Source organism: Diadema setosum, chromosome 16, assembly GCF_964275005.1.
Source record: "Diadema setosum chromosome 16, eeDiaSeto1, whole genome shotgun sequence".
Classification (NCBI taxonomy): domain Eukaryota; kingdom Metazoa; phylum Echinodermata; class Echinoidea; order Diadematoida; family Diadematidae; genus Diadema; species Diadema setosum.
Window position 1 is genome coordinate 18,571,168 of NC_092700.1, and position 21,275 is coordinate 18,592,442.

Sequence of the window (21,275 nt, forward strand, 5' to 3'; positions counted from 1 at the left end):
AGAAATATCAGGCGTAACTTTCAGTAGATTGACCGCTTCTTGGGATCAATCGCAATAACTTTTTGTTTATGGAAAGCAATTTGCGATTGATCGCAACTTACGCTTAATTTTTATGAAACATGTCCCTGGTTAGAAATGGGGAAGTGATGAGAAGGAGTTTGGGTAACGAATGTAGTGGATCCAGAATCAAGAACACCAGTCATAGCAATGTGCATCGAATCTCATGAAGGCCTACTTTCGTCTCAAAGACTCATCACACCATGTTTTTTCTCAGAGGAAGCAGTAGATATTTAGGTTATCATGAACCTTGCAAGTTATCATCTTGATGTTCCCAAAATATTGCTTTTTAGCTTTTCCACTGGCCACATTTTCACTTTTTGAATTTTTCAGTACTATTTCTTTAACCATGTCCTAGTTTACGTAATGTGTTTTTTGTAAATTTTCTTGGAGTCTGTTGGGTACCGCTGATCGCGATTTTTTTTTTGTTTTGTTTTTGTTTTTGTTTTTGTAGGTGTGGCCCTACAAACGTCACAAAACGTCATGGCAACCAGTGATCTATGAGAGTGCCACACTAGTACTTCCGGGGGCTACGTTTGAGATCAGAGCGCCTTTTGATTGGAACGAATTCGCCTCGACGGCACCATACGCCTGTCCGGCCGGTCATCGTCGAGAGCCGGACGTGACCATCTGGGGTATTCTTGATGGTGGCAGAGGTCATCTTTTGGTTGGAACTGGTACGTCTGTGCTTTCGATGGCTACATTTTATAAGTCGTACTTTATATTTAATAGGGAGAGACAAGCGTCTTTTGTTCTGCGCCCCTGACTTCGTTTTCGATAGTATTTATACTAGCCTGTATATTTCAATGTTGGCTTCCATGTTGGAAAGAACACAGTGTCCCACAATGCGGGAACCACAGTGTGAAGACAGTGCGAACACAGTGCAAAAACACATTGTGAACACAGTGTGAAATCTCTTCACACTGTTAAATTCGAGCGTTTTAACAGTGCGAACACAATGTGAGTCATCAATTAACAGTGTGGAACAAAGCATTACTATGTGAACACTCTGTGAAAACCACACCACAGTGTGAAATCATCTTAACACTGTTAAATTCGAGCGTTTTCACATAGTCGACTATATGAACCAAAGAGATTATAATCTCTTTGATATGAACACTCTGTGGGACACTGATGTGTTCTTTCCAGTAGAGGTATCATATCATCCAGTCTGTTTTATTTGTAATATTCATGCGGAACAGAAGTTGTATGGAATGATAGTCGATGCAATCCTAGTCATGCTGACTGAAGAATGTCTAACGTTATAGTGATACGATTGTGAACGAGTGGAATAATCGCAATGATATACACTTGTACCACAATTATTATTTCTTAAATCAAAACAGGAGTCCATGATGACCATCAGGTTCCTCAACTTAGATTCAAATGCAATATATCTGTCTTCCACTGTAAGCCTAAATGCGTGTGGGAAGCCACCTGGATTTTAATTGCCATATAGCCACAACTAGTTGTCATGTGATGTGTTACAAGATTGACGGATGACAAACACTTGCAGGGGGCGTGGAGGTCAAAGAGGAGAGATGCTTGAGCCATATCGACCAGTCAGTATACGATTAATCTAAGTATAATTCTTAGAATAGAACAGCAGCTGCATGATGACGATTTGTAAACTTAAAGCTGTGCGTCGATGAGGACTATAAGCTGTACACTAAATGTGCTAACTGCTAAGATCTGGCATTATCTATGACGCATGCAGCAGCTGTAGGACCGAACATACCATAATTGCTATTACTGACTGTTTGAAACGAGGGAAGTAATATAGTACTCGAGAACATCAACGGAGTATATCCTCTTTTTTCCCAGGTGCCTTGATCCGTATGGCAATGCCCAGCTATCGCAGTCTCCAGTTTGTTGGCATCACTGTCCAAGATGGTGGAATTCTTCAGCTCGACAGCCAGTATAACAGCACTCAAGATTCCTGGCACATTACGGTAAAAAAATGTGTTTGTTTCTTTTTGTTTATTTGCTTGTTTATATGGTTTTTTTTTAAATGGAAAGAATCCCGTAAAAAAATACGGATATCGATTTAAAGTGTGTGATATGCTCGCTGAGGTTGCATAATGTAATGATGGTTGTCCTTAAAAACTGCAAAAAAAAAAAATGGTAGCAATTCAATTGTAGGTTTTTTTTTTTTTTTTTTTTTTTTTTTTTGCTGCTTTGCGCTGCCCATTATTGGGAAATATCAAGTGAAAAATAAAATCAGACGAGGAATTCCTGTAATGGTAAACTTTGAATCCTAATTTCATCCAATATTCCTTTTTAATCTGTTGAAAAGGTCTCACCTGGTAGTGGTGAGGGTCAGAGGTCAGGCACAGTCACTGTTGAAGGTGGTGGACAACTGACGGCGAGGGTGCTTGTCCTCGAGACTCACAACCTGGTCATCGATGAAGGTGGCCTTCTGACAGCCGAGGGGCTTGGTCTCTCGGTGGGACCAGGCTCTCCGGGAAGTGCGACCAGTGGTGCTGGGCATGGAGGACTAGGAGGATGGGGATCAGACCAAGGTAGGCTCAAAACACTTGCCTTTGAGTGGGTAGGCCCTATCTTACTGGCTTTGGTGGCGACTCAGGTCTCTTTGGTCGCGGAACGGTCGCGGAGACCTATCCAGGGACATATCCAGGAGACTAATTTGGTCTCCGGGAAGTCGCGAGAGAATCAAACATGTTTGATTTTTAGGAGACTTTCTCCAGCTGGTCTCGAAGACGTCTCCGGGACGTCTCCGGGACCGTTTCCTTAGTCGCGGAAATCAATTTTGTCTGCGATGTCTCCTCGACTGAAAAGAAGTCGTGAAGACTTCGCGGCGACATTGCGGCGAAGTTTCCGAGACTTCCAAGCAAGTAGGTTGTCACCTTGTTTGGAGACGTCTCACACGTCGCTCTGGACTCTTTTGTGGTGAGAGCACAAGCTATTTCTTGGTCTTTAGAGTTTCACGAGTCCCGGCGACTGATCAGTGGAGATAGTCTCCTTCGGAGACTAGTTAATTTTGATAAAAGTGGAATTGTTGTGGTCTATAGAGGAGGACACTTTAACAAAAATGTCACAGGTTCAAGTGACACCAAGACATTTGTGTCCTTTTAGCAGGGGGCACTTTCGTAGGTATTTCGTTTCAAAGCGTTTTTTTTTTTTTTTCAAAAACCGACTAGTAATATATCATCTTCAAATTGCAAAGCATGATGCTCTTGCAACTTCCCGATCCATCTTATATAGTGCAATGCAATTGTTTTGGTTTTATTTATTCATTTTAGGAACCAAATTAAAAAGCACGATAAAGTAAACGTTCCTTGTGAAATGGAAGCCTGTGTCGTTTTAGCAATAAGAATGTGTAAATTCAGGTATTGCTTGTAGGAAAACTGGATGTGCCATGTATTTTGTTTCACATGTCCCAAAATGTAGGGGGAAATGTTAGAGATTTTGCAATTGGTGGAGTTTCTAGTATTATATTGAAAATGCAGATTGTTTGATGGCTTTACTAGAAAATGATTGTATCTATTGAGAAAAGTGAAATAAGCATTAACCTAGAAAAATACATTTTCCTTTGCTATATATGGTATACCTTTTGCTTGTTTCATCCTGACAATTACGTGCATAGCTATCACCACGATAATGAAGATTTATTCCTGTTTTAAGAGAGGAAAACTGACTTTCTGCAGTGTTATTTGAAGATTTTCTGAGGCAAGATTCTTTCTGGGATGAACGAGGAAATTGTTACTTTTTATATTTGAAAATATAGAAATATAATAATTTTGTTAAATCTGCAGACGCAGAGGTCGGGACTGTCTATGGCTCTCTCCGACATCCGTGGGAGTTTGGCAGTGGAATCGGTGATGATAGTAGAGCAGGTAATAAAAATGTTAATGTATATAGCGCTGCACTTCCTAAGCCAAGAGATGCATGAACTTGTTTGATACGTTTGCGATGTCTCATGAGTACGCGGAGTTTATGATCAAGTTTTAGAGCAGCCACTAGTGACAAAAGTTCATCTCTCTGTGTATACCCGTGGGGTATATAAAGGGGCTCAGGCTTTCACGAGATAGATTTGCCACACCTACATTCACATAACAACAATAATTGACGGGTGGTTAATACCAGTTCTACTCAAAAGTTCGCGATTTCAAAAATATAATCGGCTTTTCAGGAGGGTGCATTTTCAAACACTTTCAACAACATACAACTCTGATTTCTAACGCTCTAATTTCTAACGCTAATTCTAACGCTAATTACGGGATAACTTCTTTTGTTACACAATGTTTGACCATTAAGTTATATCAATATTGATATGCTCGACATTATGTTAGAGTTGAAAGTGAATCTTCAGATTGCTCAGAAAGATCAGTGAAGATGGCGGCAGCAAACCGGATCATCAACAGCACACATGCACCTGTGGATTTTTTTTTTTGTGCATCTCTAGAAAGCTGACAGCTGTTTGAACGATTAAAGCCATTAGGAACTCTAGATCTTGAACCTCCTTGGTGTGCCCGGATTGAAAGAACTTGTCTGTATTGTCATGATTGTAGCCATGCGAAAAGCATTTCGTATTCCAGCACCTCTCGGCTGGGGATATGAGAAATTCAGACAGATGCTTGCAAACAGCCCCCAGGACGTTGCAAGATTTTCTTTTCTTTTCTTTTCTCTCTTTCTGATATAAACTTAGGTGGTGGAATGCTAAGACTGGTAGTGGATAGTGTACTGACTGTCGACGGCACCCTCCAGGCGAATGGAAATTTGGGTTGCAGTGGTGGCTCTGTATGGATCGCCACCAAAGAGCTTGAAGGATCTGGTGTGGTTCAGGTATTTGATCCTACCGAATCGGGATATGCAATGATGTGTGTGAAGCATCTCACATGATACAAACCTATAGAATAGTAGTAGAAAAATAATAGCAAATTAAGATCCATTAAAGTGGTATTAAAATGGATTATAAGATTTCCTCTTAAGTAAGATGAAATACATTCTTTAATTGTGTGTGTTGTGACACATTTTCAAAGCTTTAAGAATAATTCTCCAGTTACTATTTCATTTTGAAAATATGCAAAATAGAAACGGCATTACAGCAAAGTAAGGTTTTTGTGATTTTGATTGTGATTATGATAACACCATTGCGTCAATTGAATCCGTGCAGGTGAATGGTGGAAGTGGCATCACCCAGGCTGGAGGGGGTGGAGGAGGAGGCCGTTTGGCGGTGTACTATCAAGAGAAGAGTTGGTGGTTTGGTAAACTACAAGCCTACGGCGGCACAGCAACTTCCGAGAATGGAGGTGCTGGGACTGTGTACATGCAGGTAAGAGTAGACATCTGCGCCTGGTCGAAGTTCAATTAATCCTGCGTCTCAGGTACTATGAAGATGAAAATCTGAAAAGTATTTTTGAACTTTACACAAAATATTTGCACCTAATTTATTCAAGTGCACCTATATAGCGTCTGATAAAAAGAGTCAAACATTTCGTCTTCGACTGTTCGATCTTGCCTCGCTTGTATCTGGAATTTGGATTATTAGCTGAATTTACCCCAGACGTAAGTCATAAACTACATGCATAATCAAACATCTACATAGCTTACCTTTAGAACAACAGCAGCTCTGACCATGTGTGTCTAAAGATATCCCTCCAATAGTTTTGATAACATCTAATAAGTAAAAGGGAGAGCTCATCAATACTGCAAGAACTGGGGGCGGGCGGAAAGGGATCAATCCCCTCTTGTTTTACTCGTGATATTACGTCTCTCTCAATGTGTATTCATTCAACACAGGATGTAACGCCAGGTGTTAGCAACCAGACCCTGTACATCTCTAGCAACAATCAAGCCCCGCCTTCAGAAGTCGTCCCCGACCCTGGCGAAATATCCTTGGACTCGAGCCGCACCTGGCTCTCAGATGACGAGTCCAATGAGGCGGTTGCTGTGGATACATTGACGCTTGTTGATGGCGCACATTTTGCAGTTCACCCTGACATTGAGCTGTAAGTGTGTGAATGTCATCAGTACACCGGGGTGTGTTCACGGCTTTGTTTGATTTATCAGTTTTTCAGGGAATACATGAATGGTTGACCTTATTTTATCTCATTTTTTTTTTGTACATCATTTTGCTAACCTGGTGCTTACATTCCTGTTTTTTTTTTAGGACCCATTACGCTGTCAGAAAAACACTGCACTTCAAAGTTGAACATACCAAGAAAAAGAGAGTCAGTTCATTCATTCTAATTCAATTTGATGTGATTGACTCCTCCTACTCAGATTCCACGCTGGAAGATTGATCGGCGACCAATCATCTTTCTTGCACGTGGGACCGGGCCAGGTGTTCGTTGTCCACGTGACCGAGTGGGAGGAGCTTGAAGCCAACATACACATCTATGAGGGAGGGACTCTGCTGTTTCCCCCTTCTTTTACCTGCTACAATGTGGTCATCACCGTAAGGTACTGATTGGTGTCAACTGATTATGGTACAGACTGATTTCCATGATATTCGATATACGGATGTGGATGGAAACACAACAAAGTTTCATTGATGTAGAAATAGGACTAGCGTGACACTGTATCATCAAAACACACAAAGTTAATTCCTTACTTATTAATGTGCAGATCATTCTTCGTCATGTAGAGTCGTCGTAGAAAATATTTCGGTTTCCTGAAATGGCAACAATTGAACGTATGATGAAGTGATGTATTCCAATCCTTATTTGCTGTACATGATCTTGTGAGATGACATCTGCATTTACAAATAGAAAACGTGCAAAGTACAATATAGTAGTGTGTTTGCTTTTATTTCGCTTGTTTTGTGTTGTCAGGGGAACAATCAGTGCCCATGACATCACGGTCGGCTCTGGATGCCGTCTACTCTTCTCAGAGACTGGAACCTCGAGTCTCCTTGGCGACGACCTCCAGACATCCCTGGATGTTGCGGCGGGCAATCTGGCCGGTCACTACCGGTTTGATTCCCTGATCGTTGCCGACGGTGGCGAGGTCACGATGGTCGACGACTTGCCGGCCACCAATCGGAGCTTCACGCTGACCGTCGACACGCTGCGCATCAAGGGAGGGGGTCGGCTCCACGAGGTGGACTTCACCATCAATGCCAACCGTCTCATCGTCGATGACCTCGGGATGCTGGTCGCCGATGAGCACGACATTCCCTGCATTCAACCCGATGGAGACGGCTCAGAAGCCTCGCAGGCAAACACGGGTGCTTCAGGTTAGTCGTACCTATCTCGCCATTCGTGACATAAAACCGCAAAGGTGAAACGCCACACTTAAGTTGACTTTAATAAAGATTAATAGACTAGGTGGTGTTTAATCTTTGAACCAAAACTGATTTAGAATCGTGAGGCATACTGTCTGAGTAGCTTGCCGTATAATAAAGGGAAATATTACAGTCTTGTGAAGACAGTCTCTTCACTTAGCTGTCTAATTATTTGTTGTCTGAGATAATGAAACTTTCCCCTTTACAATTCGATTTCCGTTCCTTTTCTTACTTTTCCTATGAAACAATCAACTTAACTCAAAATGAAAACTAAATCTTACTTGGTTCTATTATAAAAATGAATTGGACCAAATCGGAAATTTCCCTTCATTTTGAAACTCGAATATGGGGACGATATGGCACGATGTGTAAAATGATACGCGATGACTTTCATCACGATTGAGGAACGAGTATAGAAGCTAACGGTTGATGTTTTAGAAATGTGATGAAGGTTTCAAAACATGGCATAGAAATATGCACAACGTCAACACAATAATGTAGCGACCTTGGGAATAGATAAACCTGACGGACATAGTTTTCACTGCGGATGAAGGACATAGAAAGGAAGGTGAACAGGAAAGAGCCGTAGAACAATGGCGTCAAATTATTTCTGTCCAGATAGGTTTGTATTTGTTTCGTGTTTGGCATGTTCGGGTATAAGTGTTAATGTGTGACGGCAGCATGCTTCCGTTTGGATGTGTGCACGCCGTGTGCTTGGTACAAAATGATTGTATCTGACCACTGATGTGATAAGAGGAAAAGTGGAAGATTAAGTAAGTCCAAACACATCCTCACCGAAAAATCACACACACGTGACTGCTAGTATGGTCCTAGAGAGACAGCAATGTATTCACTTTGTTATTCTTATGAGATCAAAGCTGCATTAGCTTCATCACATTGTGGATTACAGAAAGGAAAGGACTTGTTAAATAGAGATTAGTACGACTAAGACTTGAATAACAATCATCCTCACGTCAGTAAGCTCATCAAACATTGAAATGCATTACATTAATCACACTCTTCTGTCTATGTCTCTTCCGTCTTGATATTGCCAAAGAGCTCAGAGTTGTAAAAGAAGGCAAGAGTACTCTGTCTTCGTGTATTGTAATGAATAATGCCGTATTGGATATGATGATTTCGCTTGTTATCAATCTGCACATCGATAAGATGAAAAAAAAAATCATGACAATATCATTCGATTATAATTATAAATATGAGCAGTGTCGGTTAGAATGCTCCCGGTGTATTCCCGCAATGCGAAGTGATTCAATAAAGTAATGAACGCATAAAACCTTTAGGTGGCAAAATAATGGTAAGTGTTGATACAGGCTCTGAATTTGATTTGTGTCATACCCATACGTGAGAAAACCCTCAAACTTCACCTTCACTCATGTTTGTGTGTGGGATATGGAAATTAGCAGTAGCATACACGTCCGAGAGAGGATTGTATTCTTTTGAGATACTGATGAACGCATCCCTGAATATGATTACACTCACATACTGATGAACGCATCTCTGAATCTGATTACATTCACGTACTGATAACGCATCCCTGAATTTGATTGCACTCACGTACTGATGAACGCATCCCTGATTTTGATTGCTCCAACACGTACTGATGAACGCATCCTGAATAATCATGATTGCACTCAACATAATGATGAAGGCATCCCTGATTTTGATTGCACACCACAGGTGCTGGCCATGGAGGGAGAGGAGGGCGTGGCACTGGCCAGCGCATCACTGGTGCCCCATTTGGTCACCTCTTTGAGCCGTCCCATCTTGGATGTCGAGGCGGGGGCACGGGAGGTGGTCTGGGAGGGGGTAGAATGTTGCTGGTAGTCAACGACACCCTGAAAGTCGATGGAGATGTCAGCGCTGATGGTGGAGCAGGAGCAAGTTACGCCGATGGAGGAGGTAGCGGTGGATCAATCGAGATACACACCAGACTAATGCAGGTAAGACATTGCCTGCTGGTTGGAATTTGTACAACAACGATTTGATTCCTAATAAATACTTGATTTCGTAGGGATCAAGCCTCTTTTCTTACCAGTTGATCATCTGGTGCCGAGAAAGGTCTGTTGATTTCGATCTTATGTTTTTTTTTTCTTCCTCGTGTTCGTAGCATCCATTTATAGTAGACATCGAATTTCGATCATATTCACGTTTTCTCTAGTTTACATGTTTGAATGTGCTGATTCAGCCGTATCTTTTTTTAAACACTATATGAATATTTCTAATATACACATAGGGTTATGGTAGCGTGACGTCCAATGGTGGGGACGGACAAGGCTACACCTCCAGGTACGTCACCTACCACGGTGGGGGCGGTTCAGGAGGGCGCGTTGCCGTTTATTTCTCTCTGAATCGGACGTTTTCCGGCTCCTTTGAGGCCCAGGGTGGATCATCCGGTGGCTCAACAGCAGGACACGGGGGTCCGGGAACCATGTTTTTCTACCACACAGGTATAACGCATCCTCAACCTGTTTTTCAACTTCCTTTTTAGGGGGTGTATCTCACTGAGCAGCAAATGTTTGCGAGCGTAGCGAATTCTAGGGAATTTTAGGTTTCGTTAAAATTCGTTAGTATATGTAAGATTATTCGTTAGTATATGTTAGTATTCGTTAGTATATGTAAGATTATTTCTCGAAACATCGGTATAATCAACAAGATTAAATTTTGTCTTCCTTTGTCGTCCCTGCTTACATTATATTCATCCCTCATATTGCCTTATTTAAATTACGGTATTCTTGTATGGGGAAATACATATCAAACTCTTTTGGATAAATTACTTCTGCTACAAAAGAAGTCACTGCGCATTATATGTCACACTGCATATTTGTCTCATACTGATCCGTTATTTTTTGAAAATAAAATATTTAAGATTAAAGATTTGTATTTGTTTAATTTAGGACAATTTATGTATAATTACAATAAAAATAATCTTCCATATATATTTGAATCAATGTTTTCAAAAAATCAATCTGTTCATAATTATCCTACAAGGCAATCGAACGAATTTCATTTACCATTTTTTAGGACCTTGCTGGCTCAGCAAACCTTCATCTACGAGGGGCCTAAGTATTGGAACTCACTTCCCTACGACATAATTACAGCACAAACTTTGAATTCTTTTAAAAACAAATTAAAATTTTTTCTGTTGAAATCTTATGATATACAACCAAATTAGGTTCGGTTTCATTCTCTCAATCAAGTCGTTTGTTTGTTTGTTTGTTTTTACAAGTATTAAGTTATCACACAGAAATCATCTTTCAAGGAAAACAATCTGTCTAACATAAGTTTACCTCAGATATTTCTTTTATTGTACCAGTAACAGTGAGTCTATTCTCTTTCTCTTTTTTTTTATATCCGTTCCTATGCATTCATACCGGCATATGCACCCAATCAATCGTAATTTCAAACCAGGGAACGTTGTATTGTTTTGTTATTGCATTTTCATAATGAAGTACAGTATGCTTGTGTCCACGATGGCGCGTGTTGTACCATAGCCTCATTTCCCCCTTTTTGTTCTTTTTTTTTTCTTGTTCTTTTTTTTCCCCTTCCCAAGTTAATTTCATGTCAGTTGACATTGGTTTCTTTGACTTTGTGTACGTATTTTTAGAGGGTCCCATACCCTACAAGCTTTGCTTTTTAAGTGGGACCCTCCATTTCCATTCTAATCTTTGTATTAGGTATATACCTTAGAAACGAAATTCTGTTGTTACTCGTGACCACTTGTACGTTTTCTTTGAAATTGTTATAAATTTGTTCCGTAAATGTATTGTATATATTTTTTCTGTTTATTCAATGGAAATGGAAATAAAATTGAATTGAATTGAATTGAATTGAATTGTTAACAGTTGTAATCAAATTCGGAAACAATTGCAATCGCCCCTTCATTTGAAGTACATGTACTACTATTATTTGAAGAGCTTTCTTCCAAAGAGCGCTAAATGTATCATTTTTCAATGGATTTAGCGCCTTTTGGTTGAAAGCTCTTCATTTATTGATCAACTATATTGAATCTTATTTTTGTCGTTCTTTATGTACTGTTCACATACAGTTTTAAATGTCAACCAGTTTTGTCGGGACTAATTTTCACTCTATGCCCCTTCCCTGTATCCACTTGCACCAGAATTCAACCATCGCACCCTGATTATTGACAATAAAGGAAAGTCTCCCGTTGAGGACGACATCCAGAACTATGCGGACCTGAGTGAGGACTCGGGCAGGGCGTGGATTTTGCCCTCTTCCGGGAATCACAATTTCTCAGGTAGGGACAGGAAGGACAGGGAATGCTGAGAAGGCAAAGGCACTTTGATCAGAAGTTATTGGCTCACAGTCATGATTCCTGGAGGAACACACAGGATTAATGAGCAAATTTGTGATGTGGGAAGTCTTTGTTACCCTCATGAAAAAACCTGATAACTATAGTGTTACATTATTTTACATGTAATTTAAGTGTCGTGCAAATTGCAGTTTGCTGAAGAAATATTGTGTTGAACTATTCAGAAGCAATTTTATCGTATCTATATTTTATGGTGCCGCTGTCATTAGTAGAGACGAGATGATCCTTGGTTTTTGTCCATTTACGTTTATAATATATGTGAATGCAGACAATTCGCTTAATCTGGCACGGTTCGTGGACTGTTGTTTTCTGTTTATAAATGCAGGAAACCATGAGTACTACTTTGAAGAGTTTCAGCTGCTTGGTAACGCCCATCTTGCTCTCAGAGCGGAAAACGAGAGCCAGACAGCCAGTGTCTATTTCGAAAATATGATTGGGGATCGTACTGGTACCCTCCACATCGGACCCAATCAGGTCATGGACCTGTATCGCCCTCAAATTGACCTTCCCTTTAACACAAGGGTGTACTCCAGTGGTACGCTTGGACTTGCCAACGACACCATAGTACACGGCGTCACCATAACTTTGGATGGCACTCTCGTGTTTGTCACCGATATTGTGTTGCACCACGGTGGACGTTTGCTCTTGAATCGCGGCGGAAAAACCGCCCTCGCTCCAGTGGCCGGTCATTATGAGTTCAACACCATCCATGTACAGGATGATGGGTATATCCGCATGACCGCTGACCCTGTGATTGACCCGGGGATGACATTTCGTGTGCAATCCCTCCAGATAGACGGAGGCGGCCTTGTGGAGGCCACACACCTCTACATCCATGCAGAGAACATCACCATCGACGCAGGGGGTATTCTGAGTGCCGATGGACAGGGGTACTCGCCGGATGACGGAGACCCTCTATACCCTAACGGCACCTTCAGGATGGGTCTTCACGGTGTTATAAACTTTGGAAAAGGGTTTGAGGAACCTGGTGCTGGGTCGTCAGGTGGTGGACATGGTGGCAGTGGTGGTCATGGCATTGGTAAATTAACCCAAGCGCCTGCTTGTAAGGACGATTAGGATATCAACGCTATGATTATAAGATTGTTCTTGAAATTGTATTGCAAATCATTTTAACCTTGAGCCGGAATATGGTAGAAAAGGGTTTATTGTGATAACACTTGCAGATTATGTGAATGGAAAAGTTTATAAATTGAGATTGACTGACTTATCAAAATGCATCTGGAAGCTTGAAATAGCGCCCGTCTTTTCTATGTTTTTTGAAGATTCAGTTGCTCTCTTATTGATATGATTTTTCTTTTTGTACTGCTTTATTTGCATTACTTAAATCTATTCATGAACATCGCCATATTATGTAAAATTTCCAGCCTTCCTTTTTTTTTTTGTTGTAAAACACTTCAGTACGAATCGAACAGAAAAGATGTTACACTCGTATGTTCATTTATAATGCAGGTGTACGTCGAACTGGAAGACCTTACAGCGATCTCTATGAGCCTACGGAGTTTGGCAGTGCGGGAGGGGGCAGTGCAGGAGGGGCTGGAGGCGGACGGATTTGGTTCAATGTCACAGACACTATTCACATCGATGGGGTGGTGTCGGCCAATGGTGCAGTCGGTGGTGAATCTAGTGGTGGCGGCAGTGGTGGCAGTATTTGGATGCACTGCAACCTCATCAAGGGGTATGGCTCCATCGCGACTAATGGTGGTGGAGGGGGCTCTCAGTCCGGAGGTGGAGCTGGTGGAAGAGTGGCCCTGTACTTCTGGCAGAACCGGACATCAACGGGCTTCAAGTTTGAATCTCATGGAGGTGTTCCTTCTCAGTCAAGCCAGGAATGTGAAGGAGGAGGCCCTGGCACCATCTTCCTTTACCACATGTTCCATGATCATAGATCTCTGTTCATAGAGAATGGAAATCTTGTACCCAAACAAAAACTCATTGACTGGCAGAATCTGGAAGAGGATGGTTGCCGAGGTTGGATCTTACCCATTTCAGGATCGCATGATTTTGCTGGTTCCAACAATGAATTCCTGTTTGAGGAGCTCCAGATCTATGATGGAGCTCACGTGGCCATTTTGCCACCTAATCAAACCGAAGACTCACTGGGTGTACAGCATGAATTCTTTAGCCATCCATTTGGAGCTCTGTCGACTGAAGGCTTCACTGTGTCATCTGCCCCAATCCTTCATTTCCTGCACATGATTGGAGACAGGACAGGAGCCGTCCATCTTGCTGACATGCAAGAAATGGATCTTGAACGAGAGGACATTGACCTTCCATTTAGTGTATATGTCTACAGGGGTGCTCATCTTGGCCTTGCGCCCAGGACCGTGGTTCATGGTGTTGAGATATACAACGCTGGTATACTCTCTCATATTGTAAACCTTACATTGCATCACGGAGGGTACATGTGGCTGAAACATGGCGGCCATACTACCGATGAACCAGAAAGCCACTACCAGTTTGAATTTGTCAGGATACAGGACAGTGGCTGGTTGAACGCTGTCACGGATCCAATTCTTGAACCAGGCATCACTTTCCTTTCCAGAGCTTTTTTCATCGAGGGTGGGGGAAGGATGCAAGGTTCGAGACTCATAATTCTCTCCGAAAATATCACAGTTGACGATGCTGGGCTCCTCTCAGCCGACGGCACAGGGTATTCGTGGCACCATGACAATGCCACCCATGGTGATAACTCCTTACATGGAACAGTCAACCCTGGGAAACCACCGGATGAGCTGGGGTTCCGAGCAGGGGGGAGCCATGGTGGTACCGGAGGCCGTGCATTCTCGCCCCATGGCGGATCGGGTCAGCAAAACAGTAACTCACCAGGGACCTGTGTGTTTGACAATTCTGGCTGCCAACACATGGACTCCTTAATGTCGTTGTCAGGGAGGGCAGGTCTGCCTTATGGTGACTTGTATGAACCCTACGTGTTTGGCAGCTCCGGTGGCTCAGGACTGCAGGACCAACCAGGTGCTGCAGGAGGTGGTATAATCTGGATGAATATCACAGGTATAGTCAACAAGATATATGTACATATATATATATATATATGTATTTATAATGTTCAGTTTTCTTGTTTGTTTAATAAGTACTCAAAAAAGAACTTATGCAATCAATACATGCCATTAACGAAAACCAAAACTGTTATGAAATGTCAGAATTCTCACAGATATCTAAAGAAGATCGAACTTAAAAACTTTTGTTTGAGGAACATGATACCATGTTTTATCAAATTCATTAACTTTGGACGAAAATGTTCACTATTAACAAATTACTTTTAAGACCTCTTCCAAATGCTTTTGTCAGTTGATGTCCGTTCGCGATCTATGAAATAAGGATAGCCTAGTGCTGGAATATGATATTGAATAAGTTGTCATTATTATAGAAATGCGAAAATAAATCGTGATAGGAATTTGTCAGAATAAAACTTCTTTACGGAGTGTAAACACGCGAGTGGCATGATTTTCAAGGTTTTTCCCAGTTTCTTAAAAGTAAAGCCCTTTCTTTTCCTGTCCACAGATACCTTGCATATCGATGGTGAGGTGACTGCACGCGGATCTGATGGTGATGGTGGTGCAGGGGGAGGAAGCGGCGGGAGTATGTGGATCTTCTGCAACACTGTCAAAGGCTACGGAAGGTTCTCTGTGGATGGAGGCGACGGTTTCATTGACTCATCTGCTGCCGACATTTCAAGTGGAGGAGGGGGCGGTGGAGGACGGTTTGCTCTTTACTTCAAATTCAACCAAACTTCCATAGGTTTCAGCTACCACGCTAGGGGAGGACAAGGGCGGGCCAGCGCTAGTTTCCAGATGGAAAATGGGGGAGCTGGAACTGTGTTTATCTACGACATGACTATCCAGCATCGGACGTTGATATTAGACAATGGAGGTTTGCAGCCGCAGACTCCTCACCACGCTCTTTGGAATTACGCAGAGATAGCCTTGGATGGCTGCAGGTCTTGGATCCTACCCCAGTCAGGGCGTCACTTTTTTGCCAATGGCACCTACACCTACCACTTTGAGGAACTACAGGTTAATGGCGCTGCCCATGCTGCTGTCCTAACTGATCCCGTCGACTCTGAAGCCACCTTGTTCTTCCTGTACATGATTGGGGATCGAACGGGCACACTACATATTGGTTTCAATCAAACCTTGAATTTGGAACGACCCGAGATTGATCTACCATTTAGCACCAGGGTGTACCATGGAGGGTACCTTGGCTTGGCACCAGACACCACCGTGCATGATGTCAGCATATGGATGCATGGCACCCTTGGCCACATAATTCACTTGGTGATTCGCCACTATGGGGTGTTCTCTATGGAGCATGGTGGCCATACCGAAGGTCATAACAGCAGTTTCTACAGTTTCAAGACAATCGTTGTTCAGGATTTCTCTTTGATGTCTAGTAGAACTTCAACAACCCTCGATCCAGGCATCACTCTGAATGTTGGAAGTCTGGACGTAGAGGGAGGAGGAGAAGTGAGATTCTCCCATGCATTCATACAGGCAGAAAATCTAACAATCGACGATGGAGGGCACTTGCATAGCGATGGACTCGGCTACAACACTACAGACATTCTAAATGCAACGAATGGGGTCAATATTGGTAGAGGAAATTGTCACATCAGTGGGAGTTCCGGAGGTGGCCATGGCGGCACGAGTGGGCGGGGTGTTGGTGCTGATCAAACTGGTCAGCCGTATGGAAATCTCTACGAGCCCTTTGACTTCGGTAGCGTAGGAGGCGGAGACTGCGGTGGAGGTGGCGGAGGATTTCTGCTGCTCAACATCTCCGACACGGTGAAGATCGACGGTGTCATGAGTGCCGATGGAAAGCCTGGAGGGAACGGACGTAGCGGAGGAGGTAGTGGAGGAAGCATCCTCATGACATGCAATCTCATACAGGGCCGTGGGAAGATCACCGCGAATGGTGGCTCCGCAGGGGACATCACCCAGAGTGGTGGGGGTGCTGGTGGAAGAATTTCGGTGTATCTTTTGAGGAATGAGACTTTTCGAGGCAGATTCGTGGCTCACGGTGGAGTGGGATATGAGCCTGGAGGCCCGGGAACTGTGTTTTTGTACCATCTCGTTCACGAGCATCGCACACTCTTGGTTGATAATGATTTCCTGTCTAGTAGCCATGTCTCTGCGGTTGAATCCTACGCCGACATCACAACGGATAGCTTTAAGGCGTGGGTTTTGCCACAAAGCGGAGAGCATCACTTTGCTGGCGGTAAACATGACTACCACTTCGATGAAGTGCAGATCTATGGCAATGCTCACTTTGCTATCCTGATGCCAACTCCCAATGACAGCGCCTCCCTGCACTTCCGTCACATGATTGGTGATCGTTCAGGAGTCATTCATGTCGGACCTAATCAAGTGGTGGACCTGAGGCGAGACTTCCTTGACACGCCTTTCAGCTCCTATGTGTACCAAGATGGCTATCTTGGCCTAGGGCACGACACGGTCCTCAGTTACGTCTTCGTCCACATTGCTGGCACGGTTGATCACATCCACAATCTTACTCTCTACAATGGTGCGGCAGTACAAGCGCAACTTGCAGGTTCAACAAACCGTCTTCCAGCGAGACAGTTTAGATTTAATGGCACAGTGACTGTAAAATCGCGCTCCGTCTTCAATTTTTCCTCTCCCTTTGCCCACGGTGATGCATATCTCCTGAAGACGGGGGATCTGATTGTGGAAGGAGGGGGAAAAGTATATGGCAAGAACTTTGTCCTACAAAGCCTCAACTTGACCGTTGATGATGGTGGCTTTGTGGACGTAAGTGACGGAGGATACCTCGCAGAGCGTGGTCGAGGTAAGCATTTGCTGACACCAAATGTAACAATATATATAACCATAACTACTTCCAAATAGTACGCAAATCAAGTCAATCATTTTGTCATTTACTACAGCAAAAGCCTTTATAATATCCAGTATTTCATATCCCACGAGGGGACTTCATCTTTTAACCTTTGATACATCAACTTTTATGCATTTGTAGTCTTCACGCTCCCAGAACTTGGACATTGCCAGTATTAATGGATATTTCACCACCATCTAAGGTTTGTTTGGGTTTTTTTTTTTTTCATTTGCATGTTATTAATTTCTCCCAAGACCTGAGACTGTTAGAATAAATTCAGTGGCCAAGAGCCTGGAGCCAGAGCCTTAAAATTCAAGACGGGACCGGCCATTCTGTAGAACACTTTCAAGAGGCCAGCTAAACTGTGGCTGTCCTCTTATTTTCCCATGTCATTCGGCAGGTGCTGGAGTGCTGCATCATCTAGGGAGCAGCGGCGCCTCACATGGCGGGCTCGGTGGGAGAGGGGAGTGTCGAAACTTCACAACATGCTCCCTACCCAAAAACCTACCCTACGGCTCTGTCTACTGGCCAAGGGACTTCGGCAGTGGAGGTGCAGGAGCTGATGGTGGTATAGGTGTGTTGAAAACCTGTGCAAATTATCTCATATATATGTGACCGTGCACCTCAAAACGAACATAACGTCGCACACCCTGATTTTGCGTGAGGACTGAAAATAAGTGAAATGGGTCAACCTAGCCGAACTTGACTTTTACATATTTTCTGAAAGAGCGAGTCTTCTTTTACATTATGCTAAAATTTGGTATCAAAAATACGGACAGGAAAGTGTGTTTTCTTAGCAGTTTATCTCGAACATTTTTGGTAGAATAGTGTGATTAGGTGTGTCTTTAGAATCCCTTTTTCATTTCTGAAAAACCTTGTCCACACTCTTCACTTTCAACTCTAATAACTTTTGAAAGGATAGTGCTACTGCTTTGAAAGTTGGTATTAATTATGGACAGAATGTGTTAATGAGGCATGCTTAATTTCAGTTTAATTTGATAATCCCTTCATTGTTGTTACTCTGGCGGTTTACTTCCTGTTTTTTGTCCCATTCATCGCACAGCCAGCACGGTTTGGTAAAGATTAAGCGCTTGAATAGACATTGTACTTCAGAGCCTCTCTTCTCAGTTCACACTTTTCCTGAGTTTGTGCTTTCTCTCCAATATTTAGATTATTTAGATAGGTTAGGAGAGTCCATTTGATTTGAGTTATACATCATTTTAAAGCTTAAAGTCTGCTCTTTCAGAATATGGTCTTAACTAGAAATTCATGTCTGGCGACTTTTTGTTTATTTTGAGGTGCAGGGTCACATATATATATATATATATATATATATCAATACTAGCCCGGAAGTATTACCTCCTCAATCTGCATCACTACCAAAGACTTCTACATGTTGTTAGCGGCCTGCAGACCCGCTCAGATGAATCTGTTTAAAAGTTATGTAATGCTATATTATCTTATTTTTGGAGGAGCATATAGGGCTCTGGCTGAATGAGGACTAGGCCTAAAGGATATTTGGTGGTAAAATATATGAATAAAGTCGACAATTGTTTTATTTTACTGATGATTCTTCAACCCAGGGTTCTTTCAGTTTATTACATGCTCCTACAGATGTGTGTAACCTAGGATTTGTGTTTTTTAATTTTTTTTTTAATCATGTAGACATTCAGACAAAAGTATGATATGTTGACCGGTCCATTCCCTTACACAGCTGTAAACATTAACAATTGACTGTATTATAACACGAAAACATTAATGAAGGTTGATCGCTATAAGGATGCACGATCGTGTATCGTTGAAAAATGCTAAGTGGCTTAATAGTTAGCCTTAGAGGAATTATGCATTGCGTGTATATAACTGTCTTATGGAAGCACAAACTCATTGGTCTGTCAGTTTAGCTCATTTGGTACCAATTAAGTGTTTGAATGCTTCTTCCTAGCCAATGTGCGCCTTCGTCATAAAATCAATCTGCAAGATTTTGGCATGAAGTCTGCAGTTGTATGGTCGTTGATTGTATGTCTATGGCCATGCTGTAATCTACTTTTCAAATACTTCTAAACCTTTGCGCTTGTCGTTTAGGTGGTGGGATGCTGCACATCATCGTAGAGGACACTCTCCGCGTTGATGGCACGATCGCAGCCAACAGCCTTCACCTCTCCCTCTCCTCCGTAGGAGCCACGAGCTCTGGCGGGAGTGGAGGAAGTATTCTGGTAGAGACTGGGGCCTTTGTGGGTAAGACGATCCACACATCCAACACACACTGACACACGGAACGTAAAAAAAAATAACCGCCAACTAATCACATTTCTTGATTGCCATAAGTCACTGGCTTTGCTTCACAAGATAACGTAGACACCATTTATTTTGTATTCATTTTGCCTGGAATGATAAAAACTGTCATATTTCAGTGGCCATGAAAGAATCGTGGACACCTCCCTCTCTGCTTCTGCAGCTCCAAATCATGAAATTAATTCAAATAAATGCAGGCTTGAGAGAATTTTAATGTTTTAACCCCAAGAGTGGTTCTCGTTTTACATAGATCATTAGGTTTTTTGTACTAGTTCGTGATCAAGTAGATAAATATCTTCAACATGTGAAGATATAGAATGATCTTATCGAGAATGAGCAAGATTGTGCGGGTTCAATCGGTTGTAGAAAAGATGTTGAGGACTAACCACATATTGTGGATGTTGAAATGTTTTATGAGTTGTCCATACGCACATTGATACAATGCTTATTTCTTTATCGGGGTATTGAATTACGTATGACTGTAATTCTGGGACCCAACATCTTTGTTGATGACCTTGACTGATTGCATAGAAGTAGTACGGAATGTTGCTACTTCATATTGATATCATTTATCGATGTCATTCGTATGGATATCATTTAGATAAATGCGGTGTATGCTCTCCGTTTTACTTCAGGTGGTCACACTGGTTCCATAGAGGCAAGAGGTGGTGCAGCCAGGTTCACTAATGGTGCCAGTGGTGCCGGTGGAAGGATTGCCATCTACCACCGGAGTAACGTCACTCACGGAGAATATCACGGTGTCTTGATAACCGCCGGTGGTGCCATTGCTGCTAGTGGTGCCGAGGCTGGGGCAAGCGGCACTGCATACCTCCAGCACACAGTAACAGGATACTCTGTCTTGCAGGTGGACAACGCCGGGAGGAGGCCTGTCACGAAGGAAATCGAGAATATAGGGCGCCGTCTGAATATGGACGGGGGCCCCAAATCCAAATCTCGGTTCTACTCGGCGCCCTCCGGCGTAACCGTTACCTCTACTGTCATTGCATTTGATGATCACCGGTTAGTGACTAATTATTACTACGAAGAAGAGTCAGGAATAGAAACTTTTGGTGTTTTGTTATTTCTAAACGGTTTGTTCCTGTCTTTCAATAGTATTCAACAGACGAGTGAATTTGTAAGATAAGCCTATTTGCGCGGGACTCACTTTCATCACTTTCCACAGTGTTCTATAACCTTTAACCCCGATGTACATGAGGACTCTTCTTTGAATTAGAACGATGTGCGAAAGTATTTCATAACCCAAGATGACTTATTTTATGATGACGATTTATGGCTCTTTAACCCTCGGGTAATCAAATTCTGAATGAAACAAAATTTATCATCTCTTAAGCTGGTATCTCACTGAGCAGCGAACGTTTGCGAACGTAGCGAATTTGAGATTTCGCCAACTTTTCTGACGAACGTTTGCGAAAAATCAAGGTT